The sequence below is a fragment of the Bos indicus genome, chromosome 11 (assembly GCF_029378745.1).
Source record: "Bos indicus isolate NIAB-ARS_2022 breed Sahiwal x Tharparkar chromosome 11, NIAB-ARS_B.indTharparkar_mat_pri_1.0, whole genome shotgun sequence".
Classification (NCBI taxonomy): Eukaryota; Metazoa; Chordata; class Mammalia; order Artiodactyla; family Bovidae; genus Bos; species Bos indicus.
In genome coordinates, this window is record NC_091770.1 from 43,427,906 (window position 1) to 43,449,307 (window position 21,402).

Here is a 21,402-nt window from a genome sequence, read left to right on the forward strand (position 1 = left end):
CCTTTTAATGTTCTGTACTTAAATGAATGCACAGAGACCATAAGTCATTTGAAGAAAATCTCTAACATGAAAGGAAGAAACCAAAACACAAACACAAGTGGAAAGAATAGTGCACAAATTTCCATGTGTCCTTCAAGCCAGCCTCAAGTTATCAACATTTTGCTGAACATATTTTAGCTATCTCTATTACCTTTTTCATTTAAGAGGGAGGTGGGCTGGAGTTACCATAAGAAAATCTCAAATAATTTCACCTGTGAACAATTCCCAATGGAAACATTTTTAAAAGCAATATTCTTTGTTATTTAAACTTACATTGAAACATTTCTGATGTCAATTTAAACATATTTCATGGGAAATAGATGGGGAAACAGTGGAAACTGTCAGACTTTATTTTGGGGGGCTCCAAAATCACTGCAGATGGTGATTGCAGCCATGAAATTAAAAGACGCTTACTCCTTGGAAGGAAAGTTATGACCAACCTAGCTGCTAAGCTGCTAAGTCACTTCAGTCGTGTCTGACTCTGTGTGACTCCACAGACGGCAGCCCACCAGGCTCCCCCGTCCCTGGGATTCTCCAGGCAAGAACACTGGAGTGGGTTGCCATTTCCTTCTCCAATCCATGAAAGTGAAAGTGAAAGGGAAGTTGCTCAGGCATGTCCAACTCTTCGCGACCCCATGGACTGCAGCCCACGAGGCTCCTCCATCCATGGGATTTTCCAGGCAAGAGTACTGGAGTGGGTTGCCATCGCCTTCTCCTGACCAACCTAGATAGCATATTAAAAAGCAGAGACATTGCTTTGCCAACAAAGGTCCGTCTAGTCAAAGCTATGGTTTTTCCTGTGGTCATGTATGGATGTGAGAGTTGGACTGTGAAGAAAGCTGAGCGCCAAAGAATTGATGCTTTTGAACTGTGGTGTTGGAGAAGACTCTTGAGAGACCCTTGGACTGCAAGGAGGTCCAACCAGTCCATCCTAAAGGAGATCAGTCCTGGGTGTTCATTGGAAGGACTGATGCTAAAGCTGAAACTCCAATACTTTGGCCACCTCATGCAAAGAGTTGACTCATTGGAAAAGACCCTGATGCTGGGAGGGGTTCGGGGCAGGAGGAGAAGGAGACGACAGAGGATGAGATGGCTGGATGGCATCACCGACTCGATGGACATAAGTTTGAGTGAACTCCGGGAGTTGGTGATGGACAGGGAGGCCTGGCGTGCTGCGATTCATGGGGTCACAAAGAGTTGGACATGACTGAGTGAATGAACTGAACTGAACTGAAGGGAGCACATGGTTTCTCAAACTTCTTTTGGGGCTGGAGAAGGGTACATAAGTAAAAAAGTTTGAAAAGCATTTACTGAACCTTAGCATAGACAAAAATCATTAGAAATGAAAAAGGGACACATAGAATCACATACACGGAGAAAGGTTTTATTTTTTTTTTTCATCTTCTGTTTTTCCTCTTAGATAACATGTAAACGTACAGAATATACTGGCTTTATTTTATTTTTTTCATTTTAACAGTTTTTAATGAAAGCTGTAGACAAGATGACTTTATTCTTGCATCTTCTCAATTGTTTCTTCCTTATATTTGCCCTTTTCCTTTCCTACTTGGCGAGATTTGGCTTTACGTTCGAGGATCTTTTTGCGGTCTTTGTCCAGTTTTAGTCTGGTGATAACCACCTTGCTGGGGTGAATGCCCACATGGACAGTTGTGCCATTAGCCTTCTCCTGCTGCACTCATTCAATGTAGATGACATATTTCTTCCTGTAAACCTGGACTACTTTGCCAATTTGCTGCCTTTTGTAGTGCCCTCGTACAACCTGAATTTCATCATCCTTTCAGATGGGCATGGATCGAACGTTGTACTTCTGTCTTAGCTCTTTAGAAAGAGGAGAAGACATAATTTTCCTGCGAATGTGGGAAGGCACATTGAAATGCCTTTTTCGATTCTTGCTTTGCTCAGAAGTCACAAAGGGATTGAACTTCATTTTGGCTGCTAGCGCTTCAGCGATGGCCACAGAAGGGAAGAGCAATATACTGGTTTTAAAAAATATTTATTTATTTGGCTGCTTTGGGTCTTAGTTGCCCTGTGGCATGTCGGAGCTTAGTTCCAGAACCAGGGATCAAACTTGTGTCCCCTGAATTGGAAGGTAGATTCTTAACCACTGGACCACCAGGGAAGTCCCTGGAATACACTGTTATTTATTGTGGAACATAATTTTCTCTCTCACTTTCTCTGTGTATATTATCTCAACCTCAAAGGTTTTTTGCTTTTTCAGCAAAGAAAAGAAGTATGAGGACCCCTGGGGAGTGGAGGAGAAAGAAAGACCTCCTTCCTCCCTTTCCCCATTTCTTCCTCTTACTCTGATCACTGAATAGACATGAATTCCCGTGGCTTCTGCTGGGAACCTGGGTAAGACATGCTGGATACAGTCCAGAGTGGCCATAGTCAATGACAAATGTCTTGTGTCCAAGTGTGGTAGGCATATATTAGTAGACAAAATAGATGCAAATTCCTGACCTTGTAAAATTTATAGTCAAGAAACAGATAACAAGCAAAATAAATAAATGAATCACATGCTATTTCATGTGATAAATGCAATGAGAAACGATCCATTTATTGGTTCAGTTCAGTTCAGCCACTCAGTCAGGTCCGATTTTTTGCAACCCATGGACTGTGTCACGCCAGGTCTCCTTGTCCATCACCAACTCTCAGAGCTTGCTCAAACTTATGTCTATCGAGTTGGTGATGCCATCCAATCCTCTCATCCTCTGTCATCCCCTTTTCCTCCTGCCTTCAATCTTTCCCAGCATCTGGGTCTTTTCCAATTAGTCAGTTCTTTGCATCAGCTGGCCAAAGTATTGGAGCTTCAGCATCAGTCCTTCTAATGAATATTCAGGACTGATTTCCTTTAGGATTGACTGGTTTCCTTTAGGATTGACTGGTTTGATCTCCTTGTAGTCCAAGGGACTCTCAAGAGTCTTCTCCAACACCACAGTTCAAAAGCATCAATTCTTTGGTGCTCAGCTTTCTTTATGGTCCAACTCTCACATCCACACATGACTACTGGAGAAACCATAGCTTTGACTAGATGGACTTTTGTCAGCAAAATAATGTCTCTGCTTTTTAATATGCCGTCTAGGTTGGTCATAGCTTTTCTTCCAAGGAGCAAGTATCTTTTCATTTCATGGGTCCAGTCACCATCTGCAGTGATTTTGGAGCCGAAGAAAATAAAGCCTGTCAGTTTCCATTGTTTCCCCATCTATTTGCCATGAAGTGATGGGACTGGATTCCATGATCTTAGTTTTTTGAATGTTGAGTTCTAAGCCAGCTTTTCTACTCTTTTACTTTCATCAAGAGGCTCTATAATTCCTCTTCACTTTCTGCCTTAAGGGTGGTATCATCTGCATATCTGAGGTTGAAATTTATCAGTTACTGTGAAGAAAACTAAAACAGGAAAGATGAATGGAAGAAGAGCAATTTGCAAGTTTATAAAGGGTAGTAGGGAAGGCCTCACTGAGAAGCAAAAACAAAAAAAAAAATTGAAGAAGGTGAGGGAATAAGCCATACATATATCTGAGGGAGAAGTATTTCAGGCAGAGAGAACAGCAATGCAAAGACCTGGAGGCAGAAGTGCACCTGTTGTGTTCAATGTGGCTAGACCAGTCCGGGAAGAGAGCAAGTATCTAGTGATGAAGTCAAAGAACTAAGGTGCAGTGGTAGGGCAGGGCCAGTGTAGGCCCTTGCAGGCAATTAGAGGACTCTTGTTTCGCTCTGAGCCAGATGGGGAGCAATGGAGGGTAAACTAAGGAAGGACATGAACTGATTTACTTTTTAAAGTGGTAAGGGACAAGCATGGAAGCAGGGACAGTTTTTAGGAGGCCACTATAAAAATCCAAGCAACTGCTTAACCTGCCTCTGGATAAGGGAAATTATCTTGACAGGTACAGCAAGGAGAAAGACTAGGGTTGTTTCTAGGATCTCAATGCCTTCAAATTAACCAGTTTGTTAATGGGTCAACAGTCCGTGGCCCATTTGCTGGAAGTGTAAGTTGGGGCTTTACCAGTTAAAACTCTGTCCTAGGTCTTGGCCTGTAATCCTCTGCTTCACACTGTGCTGGATTATTCTCTTCCAAGAAGGAGCTCCCCGTGCATAGTGGGCAGGCAGGAGGTACCAGACCCAGGCATCTCACCTGTGCCCTGCAGTACGTCTCCACAGGCACTAGCCTTCAGAGCCAGAGACTTCTGGTCATCATGGATAAGAAGATGAAATAGTCCAGCTTGGTGGAAGTGGGGGAGAGGGTACACTCAAGACAGTTGACATGCATAGACTGCAGACCCCAGAAAACTACTGACCATGGGATTCATAGTGGCCAAGACACTGTACATAGCAGCCTCAATCTAGGGGCTTTTCTGAATCCCTACCTTGGACACAAGATGGGTTTCAAGAAGTCCAATGCAACCGTCAGAGGATGGGGCTGACCTATGATAGCAACTTCCCTGGGGGAGCCTCCCATTCTCCCTGCTATGGCCCGGAACTCTATGCCTTTCATCCAGGCCTAATCATAAGTTGGCCACTTCATGTACCTAAATCAATTCTGTAAACTTGGCCTGTGGACCGAATCAGCCACAAAGAAGACCCAAAATATCAAGGGGGCCAGTTCTTCCATCTACATTGGGGTTCTGCTCACAAGCACACATAAAGAAATACACAATGAATACATAAAAAACAAAGATGCATGCACATACATATGTGTACATACAGATGCAAACATATATACAAACTCACACACACACATCTATACAGCAGAATATTCTATTCAAAGAAGATGTCAAGAAAGAGTTGATGAGTATGTGTATTTTCAAAAAAAAATTGTTAAATCTAGATCAGTGACTCTCAAATAGTTTGGTTTCAGAGCTTTTTACAGTTTAAAAATTCTTTGAGAACCCAATATAGCTTTTGTTTATGCTGGTTATATCTACGAATATTTATCATATTAGCAATTAAAACTACACATTTTTAAAATATTAATCCCACAAAGAGTCAGACACGACTGAGTGACTGAACTGAACTGACTGAATTCATCTAAAATTGATAAGAAAGTGATAAATCTACTACGTGCTAACATAAATAACACTTTAAAAATACTACATTGTTCAAACAAAATAATTCAGTGAGAATAGTGGCAATGCAGTACATGTTTGCAATTTCTTTAGTATACATCTTAAAAAAGACATCTGGATTTTCATATCTGCTTTTATGTTCAATATGCTACAATAGTACGTATCATGTAGCCTCTGGAAAACTCCACTGTATACTTTTGAGAGGATGAGAATGAAAATGGCAAATAATAATATATTACTATGAAAATACTTTTGACTTCATGAACCTCTTACAAGGACCCTGAGTAGTCCCTACACCACACTCTGAGAACTACTGATGTGACTGAAACGGAAAATTTTGAAGGAACATACAAATAATTAAAATCTGACTCAAGATGAATGAACAAAATCATATAGACCAATAACCTTTAACAGAATAAATTGAAAAAGTAATAAAGCTATCCCCTTAGTACTCCCTAAAATAGTTTGCTAAGTATAGTCTATCAGAACTTCAAGAAACAGAAACAAATTACTTCTTTTTTGCTTAAATTTTCCAAACACAAAAGAAAGCCTAATAATTAAACCCACAAGGATTACACAATCTAATATCCAAACCATAATCTAATATGTAATATATTTGCATAATTTAATACCCAAACCAAAGATAGCATTAAAATAGTAGATAAGAGGCTATTTTATTTATATACATATACATACAGACTTCCCAGGTGGCGCTAGGGTAAAGAACCCACCTGCCAATGCAGGAGACTTGGGTTTGATCCCTAGGTTGGGAAGATTCCCTGGAGGAAGGATCCTACTCTAATATTCTTGCCTGGAGAATCCCATGGACTGAGGAGTCTGTTGGGCTATAGTCCATAGCATCACAAAGAGTCAGACACGACTGACGTGACTGAGCATGCAATTGTGCATATTATAAAAATCCTAAATAAAATATTAATAAGTCAAATTTTTACTTAAATAAAATCAGGCTAAAAAATGTTATTTAGGAAAACAACAAAAGTTCAACATAAGAAAACCAATTCATTTACTTGACTACAATAATAGTTAAAAAGAAAAATATAATGACTGTAAATACTCATTTTTCATTAAAACACTTACTAAACTTGAAATAGAAGCAAATTGCCTTAAATAGAGAAAGAATATGTATAAGAAAAGAGTTAACAATGCAATTACTACTAAAACTTCAGAAACATTCCTATTACTGAAGAGCAAGACAAGAGTCACTACTATATTACCATTACGTAACATGTTTTGGAGGTCCTAATCAAGTCTATGAGATATGTACACACACAAACATATATATCTCATATATATATGTATATAGTGAAAAAGAGTAGAAAAGTGATCATTATTTGCGAATAAAGTAACGGTATATTTAGATAATCAACCAAAAAAAAAAAAAAAAAAACCACCAGAATTTTTAATCAGTCAGTTCAGTTCAGTTGCTCAGTCGTGTCCGACTCTTTGTGACCCCATGAATCGCAGCACGCCAGGCCTCCCTGTCCATCACCAACTCCCAGAGTTCACTCAGACTCACATCCATCAAGTCAGTGATGCCATCCAGCCATCTCATCCTCTGTTGTCCCCTTCTCCTCCTGCCCCCAATCTCTCCCAGCATCAGGGTCTTTTCCAATAAGTCAACTCTTTGCATGAGGTGGCCAAGTACTGGAGTTTCAGCTTTTAGCATCAGTCCTTCCAATGAACACCCAGGACTGATCTCCTTTAGGATGGACTGGTTGGATCTCCTTGCAGTTCAAGGGACTCTCAAGAGTCTTCTCCAACACCACAGTTCAAAAGCATCAATTCTTTGGCGCTCAGCTTTCTTCACAGTCCAACTCTCACATCCATACATGACCACAGGAAAAACCATAGCCTTGACTAGATGGACCTTTGTTGGCAAAGTAATGTCTGCTTTTCAGTAAGCTATCTAGGTTGGTCATAACTTTTCTTCCAAGGAGTGAGCGTCTTTTAATTTCATGGCTACAGTCACCATCTGCAGTGATTTTGGAGCCCCCAAAAATAAAGTCTGACACTGTTTCCCCATCTATTTCCCATGAAATGATGGGACCAGATGCCATGATCTTAGTTTTCTGAATGTTGAGTTTTAAGCCAAATTTTTCACTCTCCTCTTTCACTTTCAGGAGGACTTTAATAGAGACTAGAAAATTGGGCAATTACAAGATAAATATCAAGACATACAAACATAAACATATTGCTTTCCTAGTAACCAAAGAGAAAAATCTTATGAAAAAAAGAAACCCTACTCAGATTGCCTTTAAATAAAAAATGAAAACATGTTTAAAAAAAACAAAACACATAGGAATAACTTTATGAAATGTGAGATGAAAATGATAAAATAATTGTAAGCCCAAATGAAGAACTGAAACACTGTAGAGACATTTGCTTCTCGTTGAAAAGTTCCATAAAAACTAGAAACTTAAGTTTTCTGAATGACTATACACAAAGGTAAATAATAAATGACAGATTGGAAGAAAAACTGTATAAAGGATCAATAACCATATGTCCAAAGAGATCTCCCAAATCAGTTTTAAACAGCCAAATAACCAGATTAAAAAGGAACCCCAATGATTAACATACATGCAAAAGAAATGTGAAACCTCACTTGAAAAATCAAATAAGCGTAAATTAAAACAAGATAATTTTTGCATATAGTTTAGAATGTGAAAGAATATGATATACCCAGTTTGGGTGAGGGTACAAGGGTGGAAGACATTGTTGTAAACTGGTAACATCTTGTGGGAGGGCAACTTAGAAATACTTACCAAAATTTCAATTAATTCAGCGACAAGAGCTGCCCATTTTGAATGTAAACCTCATTTCCCATAAATATAATAGCTCATTTTAGAGGTGCTGTGATGACAGGATGAATGTTTTGTAAACTGTAAACTGTACACATGACACATGCACCCCCTCCCACCCCATATACCATGATCCTGTTTTTGTTAATGAATTTTATTATAATTTGGAAAATAGATTATCTGTCAAGGTATTAATACTGAAGGTTTTCTAAATGTGTTAAAGCAATGTATCAAAAACTTCAAACAAAATCTTTTCAAATACATGATAAACTCCTCTGATCTGGTAAGGTTTAGTGTGCCTACCACTTTTTCTCCCCAGGGACTTGCCTAAGTAGTATCAGAAGCAGGATAGGAAAGAGGTCAAAAAGTATCCTACAAGATGGGACTGACATACATACACTACTGTGCATAAAACATAATTAATGAGAACCTACTGTGCAGCACAGAGAACTCTACTCAGTGATCTGTGGTGACCTAAATGGGAAGGAAATCTAAAAGAACAGATAGATGTATACGTATAACTGATTCACTATGCTGTACAGCAGAAACTAACACAACATTGTAAAGCAACTATACTCCAATAAAAAATTTTTTTAAGTATCCTAGAAAAAGCATGGGATTCTGAAATAGAACTAGGTTCAAGTTCTCTTTTTTTACTTAGCAGCAAGTCATTTGGGGCAATTATATGCTCTTTAGTTGCTTGTTTCCTCATCTGTAAAACAGTCAGAATGCTGTTTCTCATATAAATGAAAATTTAAATGAGATATTCTACCAAAATGTTAATTGTTGTTTTTATAATGCAGGTCTCCTAATTCAGTTTAGTAGTGCACATTAAACAAAAAAGGGGATTTCCTCAAGCCTTGCCCCTTCCAAACTTTCAGTTCTAGTTTTAGTCTAAAAGTTTAAGGAAGGTCATTTGTTGTGAATTTGAGTATAGAACAGCATCTGCACTGGGCCAGTTTCTAGCTCTGAATGCTGGTTAACAGGTATGCAAACCATGAAAGCAAATGACCAAGGCAGATCAAATCATACACCCAACAACAAAACGCAGTAAGTCCCCAGGGAAAGGAGAAAGGCAGGGGCTCTGGGACCTTAAATCCTGTCCAGTTTAAATCCTGTCAAAATCTTTATTAGGTGACCTTGTGTAGTATTTTGAAGGAGAGGGAGGGAGGCAGTGAGGGAGGGGAGGAGGGTAAGAGAGACGGAAAGGGGGAGAAAGATGGAGACGATGAGAGAAAAAAGAGGGAAAAGGAACCACAGATTCCTAAGAATAATTTGGGGAAGCCTATCTAATGGCAAGATCTAATGCTAAAGCTTTGGCATTTTGGCTGGGAAATTTCAAGTGCATTTCTAGAATATGGCAGAGTGATGAGCTATTCATCAGTTCAGTTCAGTTCAGTTGCTCACTCGTGTCCGACTCTTTGCGACCCCATGAATCGCAGCACGCCAGGCCTCCCTGTCCATCACCAACTCCTGGAGTTCACCCAAACTCATGTGCCTAGAGTTGGTGATGCCATCCAGCCACCTCATCTTCTTTTGTCCCTTTCTCCTTCTGCCCCCAATCCCTCCCAGCATCAGGGTCTTTTCCAATGAGTAAACTCTTCGCATCAGGTGGTCAAAGTATTGGAGTTTCAGCTTTAGCATCAGTCCTTCCAAAGAACACGCAGGACTGATCTCCTTTAGAATAGACTGGCTGGATCTCCTTGCAGTCCAAGGGACTCTCAAGAGTCTTCTCCAACCACAGTTCAAAAGCATCAATTCTTCAGCGATATAAAAATAGAAGCTACAATAACTAAAAAATTAAAAAGGCCTAAGTTCATGAGCTGTCAAAAATGATTATTAAATATACTCATGAGTCTAACTGGTAATGAATTTTTTTCTACCCTTTACTTCCATCTACCACTCCTCCATTATATAAACTTAAAATATGCAAACATTGTAAGGATCACTATTGGGTATGAGTCCTACTATTAACTCTCAAAAAAGAACATAAACTCTACCACAAATAATTTTTTTTGTGTATTTCTCTAAATTTAATTGATAGATTTTCATTAGGGTTGTTATTGTATAAAAAAAGTAATTCTAACCTCACAGATGAAACAAACAGGACAGTATGCTCTGATCTTAGTAATTTGTTTAATGTTATAAATAAAAATAATGTGCGCGGGTGCAAGAGGGCCTAGAGGAGCTAACCCATGTTTAAGGTCAGGAAGGGCAGCGGTGAGGAGATACCCCTCGTCCAAGGTAAGGAGCAGTGGCTGCACTTTGCTGGAGCAGCCGTGAAGAGATACCCCACGCCCAAGGTAAGAGAAAACCAAGTAAGATGGTAGGTGTTGCAAGAGGGCATCACAGGGCAGACACACTGAAACCATACTCACAGAAAACTAGTCAATCTAATCACACTAGGACCACAGCCTTGTCTAACTCAATGAAACTAAGCTATGCCCGTGGGGCCACCCAAGACAGGCGGGCATGGGGGAGAGGTCTGACAGAATGTGGTCCACTGGAGAAGGGAATGGCAAACCACTTCAGGATTCTTGCCTTGAGAACCCCATGAACACTATGAAAAGGCAATATGATAGGATACTGAAAGAGGAACTCCCCAGGTCAGTAGGTGCCCAATATGCTACTGGAGATCAGTGGAGAAATAACTCCAGAAAGAATGAAGGGATGGAGCCAAAGCAAAAAGAATACCCAGTTGTGGATGTGACTGGTGATAGAAGCACGGTCCGATGCTGTAAAGAGCAATATTGCATAGGAACCTGGAATGTCAGGTCCATAAATCAAGGCAAATTGGAAATGGTCAAACAAGAGATGGCAAGGCTGAATGTCGACAATCTAGGAATCAGCAAACTGAAATGGACTGGAATGGGTGAATTTAACTCAGATGACCGTTATATCTACTACTGCAGGCAGGAATCCCTCAGAAGAAATGGAGTAGCCATCATGGTCAACAAAAGAGTCCGAAATGCAGTACTTGGATGCAATCTCAAAAATGACAGAATGATCTCTGTTCGTTTCCAAGGCAAACCATTCAATATCACAGTAATCCAAGTCTATGCCCCAACCAGTAATGCTGAAGAAGCTGAAGTTGAACGGTTCTATGAAGAGCTACAAGACCTTTTAGAACTAACATCCAAAAAAGATGTCCTTCTCATTATAGGGGACTGGAATGCAAAAGTAGAAAGTCAAGAAACACCTGGAGTAACAGGCAAATTTGGCCTTGGAATACAGAATGAAGCAGGGCAAAGACTAATGGAGTTGTGCCAAGAAAATGCAATGGTCATAGCAAACAACCTCTTCCAACAACACAAGAGAAGACTCTACACATGGACATCATCAAATGATCAACACTGAAATCAGATTGATTATATTCTTTGCAGCCAAAGATGGAGAAGCTCTATACAGTCAACCAAAACAAGACCAGGAGCTGACTGTGGCTCAGACCATGAACTCCTTATTGCCAAATTCAGACTTAAATTGAAGGAAGTAGGGAAAACCACTAGATCATTCAGGTATGACCTAAATCATATCCCTTATGATTATACAGTGGAAGTGAGAAATAGATTTAAGGGACTAGATCTGATAGATAGAATGCCTGATGAACTATGGAATGAGGTTCGTGACATTGTACAGGAGACAGGGATCAAGACCATCCCCATGGAAAAGAAATGCAAAAAGGAAAATGGCTGTCTGGGGAGGCCTTACAAATAGCTGTGAAAAGAAGAGAAACAAAAAGCAAAGGAGAAAAGGAAAGATCTAAGCATCTGAATGCAGAGTTCCAAAGAATAGCAAGGAGAGATAAGAAAGCCTTCCTCAGCGATCAATGCAAAGAAATAGAGGAAAACAACAGAATGGGAAAGACTAGAGATTTCTTCAAGAAAATTAGAGATACCAAGGGTACATTTCAGGCAAAGATGCACTCAATAAAGGACAGAAATGGTATGGACCTAACAGAAGCAGAAGATATTAAGAAGAGGTGGCAAGAATACACAGAAGAACTGTACAAAAAAGATCTTCAAGACCCAGATAATCATGATGGTGTGATCACTCACCTAGAGCCAGACATCCTGGAATGTGAAGTCAAGTGGGCCTTAGAAAGCATCACTACGAACAAAGCTAGTGGAGGTGATGGAATTCCAGTGGAGCTATTTCAAATCCTGAAGGATGATGCTGTGAAAGGGTTGCACTCAATATGCCAGCAAATTTGCAAAACTCAGCAGTGGCCATAGGACTGGAAAAGGTCAGTTTTCATTCCAATCCCAAAGAAAGGCAATGCCAAAGAATGCTCAAACTACCACACAATTGCACTCATCTCACATGCTACTAAAGTAATGCTCAAAATTCTCCAAGCCAGGCTTCAGCAATACATGAACTGTGAACTTCCAGATGTTCAAGCTGTATTTATAAAAGGCAGAGGAACCAGAGATCAAATTGCCAACATCCCCTGGATCATCGAAAAAGCAAGAGAGTTCCAGAAAAACATAAATTTCTGCTTTATTGACTATGCCAAAGCCTTTGACTGTGTGGATCACAATAAACTGTGGAAAATTCTGAAAGAGATGGGAATACCAGACCACCTGATCTGCCTCTTGAGAAATCTGTATGCAGGTCAAGAAGCAACAGTTAGAACTGGACACGGAACAACAGACTGGTTCCAAATAGGAAAAGGAGTACGTCAAGGCTGTATATTGTCACCCTGCTTATTTAACTTATATGCAGAGTACATCATGAGAAACGCTGGACTGGAAGAAACACAAGCTGGAATCAAGATTGCCGGGAGAAATATCAATAACCTCAGATATGCAGATGATACCACCCTTATGGCAGAAAGGGAAGAGGAACTAAAAAGCCTCTTGATGAAGGTGAAAGTGGAGAGTGAAAAAGTTGGCTTAAAACTCAACATTCAGAAAATGAAGATCATGGCATCCGGTCCCATCACTTCATGGGAAATAGATGGGGAAACAGTGGAAACAGTGTCAGACTTTATTTTTTTGGGCTCCAAAATCACTACAGATGGTGTTGCAGCCATGAAATTAAAAGACGCTTACTCCTTGGAAGGAAAGTTATGACCAACCTAGATAGCATATTCAAAAGCAGAGACATTACTTTGCCAACAAAGGTCCATCTAGTCAAGGCTATCGTTTTTCCAGTGGTCATGTATGGATGTGAGAGTTGGACTGTGAAGAAAGCTGAGCGCCGAAGAATTGATGATTTTGAACTGTGGTGTTGGAGAAGACTCTTTACAGTCCCTTGGGCTGCAAGGAGATCCAACCAGTCCGTTCTGAAGGAGATCAGCCCTGGGATTTCTTTGGAAGGACTGATGCTAAAGCTGAAACTCCAATACTTTGGCCACCTCGTGCGAAGAGTTGACTCATTGGAAAAGACCCTGATGCTGGGAGGGATTGGGGGCAGGAGGAGAAGGGGACAACAGAGGATGAGATGGCTGGATGGCATCACTGACTCGATGGACATGAGTTTGGGTCAACTCCAGGAGTTGGTGATGGCAGGGAGGCCTGGCGTGCTGCGATTCATGGGGTCACAAAGAGTCGGACACGACTGAGCAACTGAACTGAACTGAACTGATAATGCCATAGTAATCAAGACGGTGTAAAACTGACATAAGAATGGGCCAATGTCAATGGAAGAGAATAGGGAACAAATACATTTATATACACATTTAAGCACACTGTCAGTTTATTTTTGACAAAGGTAGGAAGAAAATCAATGAGAAAAGAAACATGAGCTGGTACTGCGGGAAAAAAACTCATCAACCTTTACCTCACAATACAATAAAATTTAATTTGGAATGGATCATACATCTAAATATAAAAGCTAAATGTAACAAACTTTTAGAATAAAACACAGGAGAAAAATCTTTGCAACCTTACAGTATAAAAAGATTTGTTAGCCAAGACACAAATAACATGAACCAGAAGAATGAAAAGCTGGTGAACTGGATTTAATCAAAAGTAAAAACTTCTCCTCTTTGACAGATACCATTAAGAAAACTAAAGAGCAAGCCACAATATGGGAGAAAATATTGGCAACATATTTATAATACAAATTTGTACATGAAACATATTAAGAACTCTTACAATTCAATGAAAAGAATCCATCTTTTTTAGATGCACAAAAAATCTGTCAAGAAACCCAAATGTGAAGAGTCTTTACAAAGATATATGATTGGCAAGTAAGCACATGAAAAGATGCCCAATATAATTCAGTTCAGTTCAGTTCAGTCACTCAGTTGTGTTTGACTCTTTGCGACCCTGTGAATCGCAGCACGCCAGGCCTCCCTGTCCATCACCAACTCCCAGAGTTTACCCAAACTCATGTCCATCGAGTCGGTGATGCCATCCAGCCATCTCATCCTCTGTCACCCCCTTCTCTTCCTGCCTCCAATCCCTCCCAGCATCAGGGTCTTTTCCAATGAGTCAACTCTTCGCATGAGGTGGCCAAAGTCATTAGTCGTTAGGAAAACAAATACACAACCTCTACACAATCACTAGAATGACTCAAATAAAAGGAAAGGACAGCAACAAGTATGGACAAGGATGTGAAGCAAGTGGAATGCTTATACACTGATGGTGGGATATAAACTTAAACTGATAAATCCACTTAGAAAAATCATTCGGCAGTTTCTCATAAGGTTAAGCACAAAGCCACCCTATGACCCAGATATTTCACTTCAAGGTAGAAACATGAAGACATATAGCCACACAAAGAATTGTCCATAAAAGTCATAACAGCATTATTCAAAATAACCAAATACTGGGACAACTGATGTATCTGTCAAATGGTGAATAGATAAACAAATAGTATTATATTCATACAGTGGAACCATGCTAAGCAGGGAAAAGGAATTAATTACTGATGTATAAACAACACGGATGAGTCTCAAAATCATTATGCTATACCAAAGAAGCCAGATGGAAAAGAATAATGTATTATTCCATTTATATGAAATTCTAAAAAAACACAAAGCACACTAAATCTATAAGATCTGAAAGTAGATCAGTAGTTGGCTACAGTTGGGAGTGGAAGCACTGTAACAGGCACAAGAAAACTTTCCATGTGTTGGAAATGTTTTATATCTTGATTTTGGTGATGGTTACTTGGATATATGCATTGATCAAAATGCAATGAACTATTTTTTAGCTAGGTACGGTTTACTGTTCATAGTTATAACTCATAAGTTGAAACATATACATGCAAGGAGATACCATTAACACTCACTGAAATACCAAAATTAAAAAAAACTCAATACTGGGACTTCCATGGTGGTGGTCCAGTGGCTAACACTCTGTGCTGTCAATGCAGAGGGCCTGGGGTTGATCCCGGGGCTCAGGGAAATAGATCCCACATGCCACAACAAAGATCAAAGATTTTAAGTACGACACCTGAGACATGGTGCAATCAAATAAATAAATACTTTTTAAAAAGACGCAATACTAAGAGTCAATGATGATACAACATAATCACAACTCTCATTCACCGTTGTGGGAATGGAAACAAGTAGAACCTCTTTGAAAATTGTTTGGCATAATATGGTAAGCTCAAAGAAATGTATTCCTTATGACTCAGCGACTTTAGTCACAGGCATATATCATAGATGAACTCCTGCATGTGTGTAAGATAAGCTATGAGAATGCTGATGGTTTCACTGTTGAAAGTAGCAAGAAACTAGAAATGCCCTCAATATCCATTAATAGTAGTATGAATAAACTGTAGTATATACATGCAACTGAATACTGTACAGCCATGAAAACACAGTACAGTTTCACAGAGCAGTATCAATGAATCTCTTCAAAAATAACATCAAATGAAAGAAGCCAGACAAAAGATTTATCATGTTATGATTCCATTTTATATAAAGTTCAAGATCACACCCATTTCAATTCTAGCTTGAGGTGTAAAGATAATGGTTACCTGTGAGAAGTAGGAAGGGGTTAAACGCTGATGAATACAAAAACAATAAGTTACTAAAAAGAAAATAAAATATTTAACCTCTGTGTTTTCTATGAGGCAATTACTTAAAATGTGAGAAATATGGAAGATAAACTAGAAAAAGACTATCTAAGATATCCAACAAGCTGTCCAATATACCTACTATATCACAAGCTCAGGGAAAGAAATCTCTATGCTAATTGATATTATTTATCTGAACACTCACTCTGACTCATTACACTATACCTGTAGTGAGTGTGATTAAAAGCTCTTCAGAAGACATGTGTGGTGCATCTTAATCTTATTTGCAAAATAACTCAGGTTGCATCATGAATAAACATGTGATCCAACAGAAGTGCCCTGATTATATGTCTGCATTTTAAAAAATCTTTTGAAATACCAATTTAGCATTCATTCCTAGTTACTGATTTACTCACTAGGACTTGAGTGTACATGCCCACTTTCTTCATCAGGAAAGAATTTCACCTTGATAGGTAATGCTTTCAGAAATATGATCCAAAGTCTCCCTAAAATCACTCTCCCATGGTTTCTAATAGAAATTTATAGTGATAATACCAAATGAATATTATATTATTAAAACACATAACACCAGCTTCACAGAAAGTTTAAATCCTAAATGGGAACTGAAATCTAAATGGAAACTATTTTATGATTCTTTTTTAATTGCAATAAATTGGTATATAACATTATATAAGTTTCAGGTGTACAACATTATAATTTGACATCTGTATATACCAGAGTGATCACTACCGAAAGTCTAGTCACCATCCATCACCACAGTTTGGCCCCTTCACTCATTTCACCCACCCTGCAACCCTCTTTGCCTCTAATAACAACCTATCTGTTCTCTGTATCTGTGAATGTGTTTTTGTTTTGCTTTATTTGTTCACTTGTTTTTCTTAAGTTCCACAAGAGTGAAATCATACAGTTTTGTCTTTCTCTTATTTCATCATAATATCCTCAAGGTTTGTTCATGTTGTTGTAAGTGGCAATACTTCCTTCTTTTTATGGCTGAGTAATATTCCATTGTGTATTTATACCACATCTTCTTTATCCATTCATCCTTCAGTGAACATCTTAGTTGTTTCCATATCTTGGTTATTGTAAATAATACTGAATGAACATAGTCAATAGTGAAGCTGGATTTGTCTGACTTCAGGGTGCCACCAGGTCCCTCTTCTTGGACATTTGGATATACACATGACAAAAGAACATCACTGAAAAGCCTAACTGACATGTCCGATTAATAACTCTAATTATTAAGGGAATAACATGATAATTCACTATCACACAGGCTGAACAACTGTCTTAAGATCAAAGAAAAATCAGAAGTAGCTCCTCACAAAAATGACTGGAAATTCCTCTATTTTAAAGATATCTGCTGTGATAAAACATTTTATTCAAAACCTCTTCTGTACAGTCATCTGATAACAAAACTTGAATACAAGCATGGTGAGGAAGTGCTAAAAAAATATAATGTTAATTTTACTTTCAAAGTTGTAGCCTTAGAGAATCACCAAATAAACTGTTGGTTTATCATCTTGTTAAATTATATACATATATATATATATTTTATATTTTTTTTTTAATCAAGAATCCTTTCCCTAAGTTTGAAGATAATGGCCCTCTTGAGTGTGAAGATCAAAACCTAGACTAGGTCTCTCCTGTAAGCATAGATATACAATAACCCACTTCTGATATCTAGCTGACCAAATCACATTATAGGCAGTAAGTAGGGCATGGAGTATGCATGCTCAGTCGTGTCCAACTCTTGGCACTCACCAGGCTCCTCTGTCCATGGAATTTTCCAGGCAAGAAATACTGAAATGGGTTGCCATTTCCTTTTCCAGCAGATCTTCCTGACCCAGGGATCAAACCAGAGTCTCTCGAGTCTCCTGCATCAGCAGGTGGATTCTTTACCACTTGTACCACCAGGCATAGCAATAATCAAAAGCATATACCTTGGAGTTGGATACATGAGTATTAAATTCTAGCTCTGTTATTTATTAGCAGTGTAACCTTGAGTTTCAATTTCATCATCTATAAAATACAGATAATAACCCCACCTACTTCAAGGGGCTATTACAATTAAATGAGACAGCACAGGCAGCACACCGTCCTACAAATGCTAAATGGTGGCAGCTACTGCCCCTTGTGTTCCCAAGAAAGGGGTGGTATCTCGCTGCTCCTAAAACATCAGCACACGTTGTGGTGTGGCTGTTTCACAAATAAACTATCACTTTATATACATATATATTATACATATAAATTATTATGAATGATTTTTCAGGAATAATAATTTAATAGCTGAGAAGTACTAAGTCTAAAACATGGAGCTCATCTCAGCAAAAAGGGTAACTGAGATGACTTCTCTATGTAACAAGAGAAACTCCAATCTGAAAAAGGCAGAGTCTAATTTAGAAGTTCCCTTTTTTCTGAAACTTAGTCCATTTAGCCACACAGTCCTAAAACTGAATGAAAAGAAAATGTTTGACAAGGAAATAGTTGGTATGCAGCAATGTGCTAAGTAGCAACAGCATTCGATGGGGAAATAGAAAAAAGATGTGCTTTATATCTTGTATTCCTATTAATTCTTTTATATAACCATTTCTCACTATAAAATTTAAAGATGCAAAATGTGACAATTCATGAGAATAAGACCATACAAATTAGAACAATAAATTTCAAAATTTCAAGGCTGCCTAATGCTCTTAACACCCTCCACTCCCTCTCGACCACCCAAACTGGTGGATTGTCCACAGCAACCTTTTCTTTCTGATTGCCTCCTCTACCAGTGCTTAGCTGGGTCAGGCCGAGAAAAAAGCTAAGCTTAGAAGTAACCATATGCATCTTCAAGTATTTAAACATACATCTGAATACTCTGCCAATGGCATTCCTGAGTCCAATATGCATTCTATTTTTGTGGTGGTTTTTAGAATTAGTCTTGCTCCTAGTTCTATTTCACCATGCCATCTCATTCCCGGGAATGTGATTTGTTCTTCCTTGCTACAAGCCTCAGTGACCTTAGGAAAGGGTTTTTCCTTTATTTGTTGGCCTCCCTGACCCTTACCCTCCAACTGGGAGTTATTAAACCATTCAATACCTACTCTGACTCCCTGACAGCTAGACTCCTGACTGCTCACCCTAACCAGAACTTGGGTTCTGTACAAACCTTGACTAACCACATGTCACTCATCCTTTCTCCCTGGGAACACACGTCCCACTTGTAGATCAAGTAACAGAATCCTAAACCTGCTCCCATGTCCAGTCCCATGGCCCCCGATACAACACCTCTGCCTGGATTGTATCATTCTTGTGTCCCTTGACCTTTTTTGAGTGCATGATTTAACAAGGGCAGTAGTTAGGAAAAGGCAATGCCCATAAAGCCAAGGTAGTTAAGTAAATAAAACACACCTAAATATAAAAGATGGAGAGACAACGTAGATTAAAAACAAAAAAGAGCATGAATCAGGGAGACACATCCAAATTACAATAAATGTGACACACTGGGCAAGCTTTGGTTTTTCCCTCTTCACATGAGATGAGATGATTAGTGAGGTAATCCCAATCACCCAAACATATCCTCTTTGCAATTCACAGACACTGGGGATCTGTTAAATTTTCAGATTGAAAAGTTGGGAACTGCTGGCTTTCCATTAGAGATTTTCCACTAGAGATTTTAATGCATTTACACCTGGGGTGGTGGCATAACCAGACTTTCATATACTGATGTGCTCACAGAGGCATGCTATTGGGGTTACCTTTTATAAGGAAGATGGGTTTCAGTTGCTGCCAGTCCTCTGAACGGTTTAAAATGCTGCAACCTATGTATGCAAAACATTACTAAGGTCACTTCCCCCCAACCCATCCATAAAGAGTACTGAAAAATCTTTAAGAGGCAGAGACAGTGATTGCTATAATTTTGCATGTTTTTCAGTGCCTCAATCAGCAACCTTGTAAAAATGCGCTGCATGGATAAATGGATCATATGGAGATCGCAGCACATCCTACCTAACTATTCTAACCAAAAAATAAAGCTACAAATTCTGGAAATACTTTAGTAAACCTAGAAAACTTGTGAATTGAAATGAACCTTAAATTGGTGTTATACTAAATGGCGGTAAGAAAGAACAAAAAGTGATTTAGGCATTGTGTTTGTCATACAAATAAAAATTGAGAAGTCATGAAAAATGAACAAAAAGTAGAAAATATGCATGTTAAATTAGAGAGTTGGGTTGATGAATGGAGAGAGCCAGCTTAGGCCTGTACATACAACATGAACTTGAAAGTGTATCTCTCTGTACTTGAAGTCAAAGAGATATCATTAAATTCTGTTCTATGAGCTAAACATAATTAGAAAAAGCACTGCCCTTTAGAAAAAGTAAGCTCATGAGTCAATCATAGAGGGTAAAATTACTGGAGTGTCCAGTTAAGACAGATCCTAGGTTAATGATTGGGAATTTAAGAAGCTTAAAGCTCAACATTCAGAAAACTAAGATCATGGCATCTGGACCCATCATTTCATGGCAAATAGATGGGGAAACAGTGGAAACAGTGTCAGACTTTATTTTTCTAGGCTCCAAAATCACTGCAGATGGTGACTGCAGCCATGAAATTAAAAGACACTTACTTCTTGGAAGGAAAGTTATGACCAACCTAGATAGCATATTCAAAAGCAGAGACATTACTTTGCCAACAAAGGTCCATCTAGTCAAGGCTATGGTTTTTCCAGTGGTCATGTATGGATGTGAGAGTTGGACTATGAAGAAAGCTGAGCACTGAAGAATTGATGCTTTTGAACTGTGGTGTTGGAGAAGACTCTTGAGAGTCCCTTGGACTGAAAGGAGACCCAACCAGTCCATTCTAAAGGAGATCAGTCCTGGGTGTTCATTGGAAGGACTGATGCTGAAGCTGAAACTCCAATACTTTCGCCACCTCATGCGAAGAGTTGACTCATTGGGAAAGACCCTGATGCTGGGATGGATTGGGGGCAGGAGGAGAAGGGGACAACAGAGGGTGAGATGGCTGGATGGCATCACCGACTTGATGCACATGAGTTTGGGTGAACTCTGGGAGTTGGTGATGGACAGGGAGGCCTGGCGTGCTGCGATTCATGGGGTCGCAAAGAGTCAGACACGACTGAGCGACTGAACTGAACTGATAAATACACCCAAATTTTTGAATATGTGCATTTTTAGGACAAGGAAGTCATTACTTTCTTTAGATTCTTAATGAGATAACATTACAAACTGGTTAAGAACCCACAAGTTTAAAATTCAAAGTCTTTTGCATACCCATTTGTCAGAATTTAAGGGAAAAAAAAAAAATTTTGTACTGCTTTTAATTTTGGCTAATTTCCCAGGGCTATGTATAATTTATAGTACTTAGTGCAAAGCCTGGGGCTATTACAAATTATAAAAAATGAAAGGGAAGGGAAAAGGTTTTGATTTGACAAATAAAATCCAAACTATATCAAGTTTCATATAGAGAAG

At 39.0% G+C, this 21,402-nt stretch overlaps 1 protein-coding gene and 1 pseudogene across 6 annotated transcripts in view; both read right to left on the reverse strand.

Moving 5' to 3' along the window:
• The window catches only part of PUS10 (pseudouridine synthase 10), an 82,850-nt gene that overhangs the window by 37,086 nt on the left and 24,362 nt on the right, over positions 1-21,402 (reverse strand). The window lies entirely within an intron of this gene.
• LOC109565548 (large ribosomal subunit protein uL24-like) lies at positions 1,517-2,014 on the reverse strand (annotated as a pseudogene).